This window comes from Nesoenas mayeri, assembly GCF_963082525.1.
Source record: "Nesoenas mayeri genome assembly, chromosome: 2".
Lineage (NCBI taxonomy): Eukaryota > Metazoa > Chordata > Aves > Columbiformes > Columbidae > Nesoenas > Nesoenas mayeri.
Window position 1 is genome coordinate 158,946,460 of NC_137543.1, and position 6,000 is coordinate 158,952,459.

Consider the following 6,000-nt stretch of genomic DNA (forward strand, 5'->3'; position numbering starts at 1 on the left):
CAGTGACTCATCTCAGAGGGCTGCTGTTTGGTGGGAGAAAAATGCAGCCAAAACTTTGGCTTCTGCCCAAGGAAAACGCTGTTGTTGGCTTGCAATGCGTATGCCGTAGAAAACAAAACAAAACAAAAAAACACAAAAAACAAACCTTTCTTTATCATGCTAGAAATGGACGGATTTTACAAATCCAGTTTACAAACCTTCCCTGTTTGCCTTTGCCTTCATTTGGCCAAGGACAAACAGCGCAGTTGGCTTCTCTTTTGTTTGCAGTCAGGTTTCCCCCCACAATTGTCCTGGTTGACGTGAAGCTGGGCCAAGTCTGGCAATAATGACATCCTCTTAGAGCTTACTCAGAGCTGCTAGACAGCCACCCACTCGCTTTGTGACTTCAAGAGATCTTATTTAATGGGCGTGCAGGAGAGAGCTGCCCTGCTGTCTGAACAGGGTTTATTTCCCCTTAGCAAGGGAAGCTGGTTTCCACTAAACAGAAACCTCTGCGACATAAATATAGATAGACCTCCTTCTATCCAACATTGTACACTTTCTATCCCATCATTGGAGGGCAGTTTTGTAATGTTTTTTTTTTTACTTACACAGTTGTTTCTCCTTAGATTCTGCATGTACTTCTGCTTCTGTGAGACCTTGTGAAATCATCCTCTGAAAATACGTGCTTAGGAAAAGCGGTGGTGAGAAGTACTTTGTTCCAAAATTAGAGATCAGGAGACCTGGCATTGTGAACTGCGGAATCTCCACTTTCCTTGCCTGGATTTTCCATTCAGAGGAACACAGTCAAAAAGAACAAGAGCCTTGTGTTTTGTTTGTTGCTTGTTTTCCACTGACACCTGTCTCTTTACTCCAAAAGGGTGTTCCAGCTTTCCATTCTCCCTTTGGGAAGCAGAGAAGCTTTGCCAACAGGCCCTGCACTACCAGCCATCTTGGAGGGGAACAAGCTTTGCCTCGGATTTCTTTTAAGTATCTTCCAAGAAACATCTTCCTTCCTGGAGCCCTGCACTTGTCAGGTAATTCATGGCAGAAGGTCTGTGAACTTTGGTGAGGTTCCATGGGGACCTCTGATAAAAGAATTGGATAGCCAGGGACTATCCAAATCTAGGGGCCAGGCTTGAGAGCATCCAGAGGGGGCTTCTTGCAATGTGGAGAGCGGCACGTGGTGCTTTTGTTTCTTGGAGACAACCTCATGGGATACCAGGTCTTGGAGAGATCTCAACTCCCAAGTCAATACTAATTTAGTGATACTTTTCCCCTTGCTGCTTTGGGCGTCCTTTTTCACTCATTAAAGCCATTTATCGTCTCTTGTTTATTCCTGGAGTTGAGCGTTGCAGTCAGAAATGTCTATTGTACCCATCTTGGATAATGGAGTCATAGAATTGCAGCTCATTGTTCCTGCAGTAAGTTCTCATTTTATGGCTTATGCAGAACAAATCTTTTACAAAGAGACAGTTTTGTGATGGAGCAACTGGAAGTGGGCCAAGCTTCCTCCTCTCCTCTCCTCTTCTCTCCTCTCCTCTCCTCTCCTCTCCTCTCCTCTCCTCTCCTCTCCTCTCCTCTCCTCTCCTCTCCTCTCCTCTCCTCTCCTCTCCTCTCCTCTCCTCTCCTCTCCTCTCCTCTCCTCTCCTCTCCTCTCCGGGTCTCTGTCTGAGCCCTTTACAGAATCTTGACGCGTGTCACCATTAGCTGTTTTCATAAAAGAATAAAACCTCCATGATCAACATACAGTCAGAGACAGACTCTAGTGATTCTATTGCCAGCCCCGCTGTGTCCAACCACACGCTCTGATGTTTCTTTGACTACAACAAGCACAATCTCATTTTCCTGGATTTGAGTAGCATGCTAAATCCTGTCCACCAGCATGAAACACCTCTTTCTTTTCATATGTACTTGATACTCTACCTAGATCTATCTTTCAGCTTTTTTGAACCTCTGGTAACAATGGGAACCTGCCTTTAATGCTGAGAGCTCCCATTCCAGAGACAACACTTTGATGTTTTGATGGCAAAAGGCCTGGCACTCTCTGCTGAGCTGGAAGCAGAAGGACACAGCCCTGTTCACAGTTCAGTTTGCTGCCTGCATAAAAGCAGCCACCGTTCTTACTGATCAGAGGCTTTTCCCTGGTGACACTTGTCATACTTTCTCATTTGGAGGGGTCTTGTCAACAGGTACTATGTGGGGACCATCTGGCCTTGGTTCTGCTATGATCAATCTTGTAGGAAAACATCCAGACTGGTTGCTCTTTGTAGCTGAGCTTGTGGCCACTATTCATTAAATCTGTCATTTCTTTTTCTACCTTTTAGCAGCGTTTCCTCCATTGGGAACCTAATGACCATCTGCCAGCTCTCATCCACCTACAATTATTGGACCTACCTGAGGTTTGCCAAGGGGCTTAAATACCGGTTAGCATCTAGTGTCAGCTTCTCCTTATGGCTGTCATATGGGTTTGCAACACTCTCTCACCTCGTTTGTATGATGCCCTCAAAATACTAGAAAAATATACCCAGGTAAGGGTCAGACATAACTGCAACTGAAGTAGTTACTATCAGTTAAGTGTGCTCACGTCCTGATGTAATTCAACACGGCTTCAATGCAGATAGCTAAGGATTTGCTTCAACTCTCAGTTGACTAAAACTGTCAGTTTAAAAGGCTTTTAAAGCAAAAACAAAAAGAAATGGTGGTTTTGTGGTCACGGCGAGACCTGGGAACATCATGTCTTTGTTGTGTTCTGGTCCATGCTTCTCCCCGTGTTCTTGGAACAGATCATTTCAACCCTCTATCTACAGCAGAATTTCTGCTGCTGTCAAATGGATGTAACATCACTCCCCTATCGCACAGGGCGTTTTGAGCCTTCATATTAGAGACCTGTCTCTAACGATGCTAATAAAAGCATAGAATGTTCTAGACAATAGCATTTATAGAAGGATACAGTCATCTTAGATGCTTAAAAACAGAGATACAAATTTACTGTCCACTGGATTAAATTGATAGTCACTAGGTCATTTCTGACATGCAAGCTGTGATGCAAGGACAAGAACTGCAACCTGGATTAGTCTTGGTGTCTGCCCAGCTTAACAGCAGGTCTACAGCAGATACATAGGATCGTCAAATGCCATGAGCTGGAAGGGACCCACAAGGATCATCAAGTCCAATCCTGTCCCTGCATAGGACAACGCCAAAATTCACACCATATGAGCACTGTCTGGGACAGAGGAAGATGTTGGAGTCCTGCCACGGATGCTGAGGAACATCTGCCCTATGTAGCATTTTCTTCTTCACATTCCCCCTGGACAGAGGTTGGTTCATGTTGGGTTTTGTTTTAAGGAAGCAGTAGTTTAGCACACAGTGTTTCTGGCAATCATAACCACTTTTGCTGGGTAGTCATCATCAAAAGGAAATGCCTTTATAAGGGCCCCTGCGGAGGTTTCACATCTATTAGAATTTTCTCTTGGAGACATCTCCAAGGTCATCATGGTCCTGCAGCCTCCTTCTCCTTCTCCTGCAGAAAGTAAAGGTCTTTGCTGGAGATGGGAGGAACCAACATTGACCAAGGATGTGCAGCATTGACCCTGATCCCACAGGTGACACTGGCATCACGGTTTGACCACATGTTGCCAGGGAGAAAGGCAAACGAATGGAAACAAAAGAAAGAGTTGAGAAAAAAGTCTTCACTTTCTCCACTCCCCCCCAAATCGTATTTATTGTGGTCCCCACCAAATTCCACCTAAAATAGCTTTTGTCTGTTGCTATTTAGTCATTTAGGTTGGATCTACCAGCTGCATTAACTTGGCCCTATTGTACTATTGCAGTTGGCTGGTTGCCATCCTCCCCCCATGGGTTTTCTACAGATCTATATTTCAAAGTTACGGCTCTTGCAAAGCTCTGCTGTGTGAGTTCAGACAAGCTAAAAAAAATTAGTCATGTTTCCTCTGGCCTTGCTGCTTTACTAGGCTTCCTATTTGCAATCAAATTATTTTTAATTTTGACCGTGGGCCCATTGTTTGCAGGGAAGATAATCATCTTATCTCGCCGCCGGGATATTTCTCTCCTTTCTCATGTAGTTTCAGATGGATTAAATAAATACTCCTTACACAAAGCACACCAAGCTGGGCAAAAGGGCATTTCACCATCGCTGGCTGATCTGAAATTTAGGAAATGTCTCTCTTTTGGAAAAAATACAAGATTTGGAAGGACTCGGACATGCCATAATGGCAGCTGTGCTAATTGTACGCACTCAGTTAAGTTATACATCTCAGAGCAGCGTTATGGAAACACGTGGGTGAAGCTAAGAGTTCATAAGTGACACCAGCCTGACTTGTCGAACAAGGGTCACAGATGACAGTTGTCTGAGTTTTTGGTAAGGGAGAAGCCAAAAAATATCTGATTGGTCCTGTGGGACCATTCTGCTCCTTCTTCCCAGGTGAAACCATATGAAGGGAACAGGAGATCCCCAGCGTGCCACACAGGGAACAGGAGATCCCCAGCGTGCCATCCATCTGATGAGAAGGAACCATCCATGGACGCTCTTCTCTCCCTCTATGTGTCTGGAGATCGTATCAAAGGGACTTAAATGGGAGCAGGTCAGCTTGCTGTATTTTGAAGTCTGATTTTGAGTCCTTTTCAAGGGAAGGATAAATGCCCTGCAAAGGTGAGGAACCAAAAGAGGAGCATCAGGCATCTCTGAGACCTTCCCAGTTGTTCCAGTATCCCCTCCATGGAGGAACTGGCTTGTTAACACAAGCGACAGTCGCACAATGGGAAATGTACGGGCAAGTGACACCGCTCAAAACCAAACTGCTCTGTTTGGTGTTTTGTAACCTTCACCCGTACACACTTTCCTGCTGCTGGATGCTGAGTGGTTTACCTCCAGCTTCCTAATTATCGAAGCGCCGCTGCTCGTATTTTACCGCAGATGAGGAAATGAGGACATATGGCTTTTGTGATAAGAGATTTATGTGAGCTGTCTGTGCAACAGAGCTGCAACTTTCTACAGAAGTCCATTTAGAAAACAAAACATATGTAAACAGGCAGGTTTTGATTGTTTCGGTGATTTCTTCCCCCTTGTGACAGATGTAAAGGAAAAGATATAGGTTTCCACTTGATGTGTGTAGATAAGCTTATGGCCAATGGAACATATCCCAGCTTTTCGGTAAATGAGGCTCTACTTCCCTTGATTTCTGTCAGCTAAAATCCAGCTCCACGTGAGTGGATGGGAAGGAATACAAACAAACTCAGGCACTATGGCTGCTCGTATATTATTCACTGCCAGCTGTAGGAGTACGAATATGCCAGGAGGTTCTGGTAGAAGCTTCTTCGTCAAGAACACAGTAGAGAGTGCAGAATGATGATTGAAATGGCAGCTGTAATTCAGTGATTATAATGAGTGGCTTTGACTACATGTTACATACATGTTACCATTAAAATCAGGAGGGGATTAGAGGAATAGAGTCATATTCTTAATGAGCAAAATTCAAATGAAGTCAGTGATGTCAAAGAACAGGGCAGGCTGGATGCACATACCCAACCCACGTCTGGACTCTTTCAGTCAAAGAATCACAGAATCGTTTCGGTTGGAAAAGACCTTTAAGATCATCAAGCCCAAAAGTAAACCTAACACTGCCAAGTGCTTCTCTTGTCCCTTAGACTCTGCTCAAGAGGAGCCAGTTGCAAGGCTGAGAATCTTGGTTCTTTTCAGGAAAAGATCAAGATTTTCTCTGGACTTTCTCAGAAGGTGGGATGGAAAAGCAGGATGTCCCCTGTGATTTTTGGCTTTCTTGCCGTTTCGGCTGCAAATGCCACAAGGACAGTATTGCTTGTGCTATTTTCCACAATATTCAGGTGCCAGATGAGCTGATAAATATTGTGGGATAGATCTGACCTTAGTTGAGAAAGTCTAAACTGGGTCTGTTTGCAGATCAGTAGTATAACTCTGCAGGGCTTTCAGCTTCACACCTTTCACCAGGGTGATATATAGAGTTACCTTACAAATACTGTTTG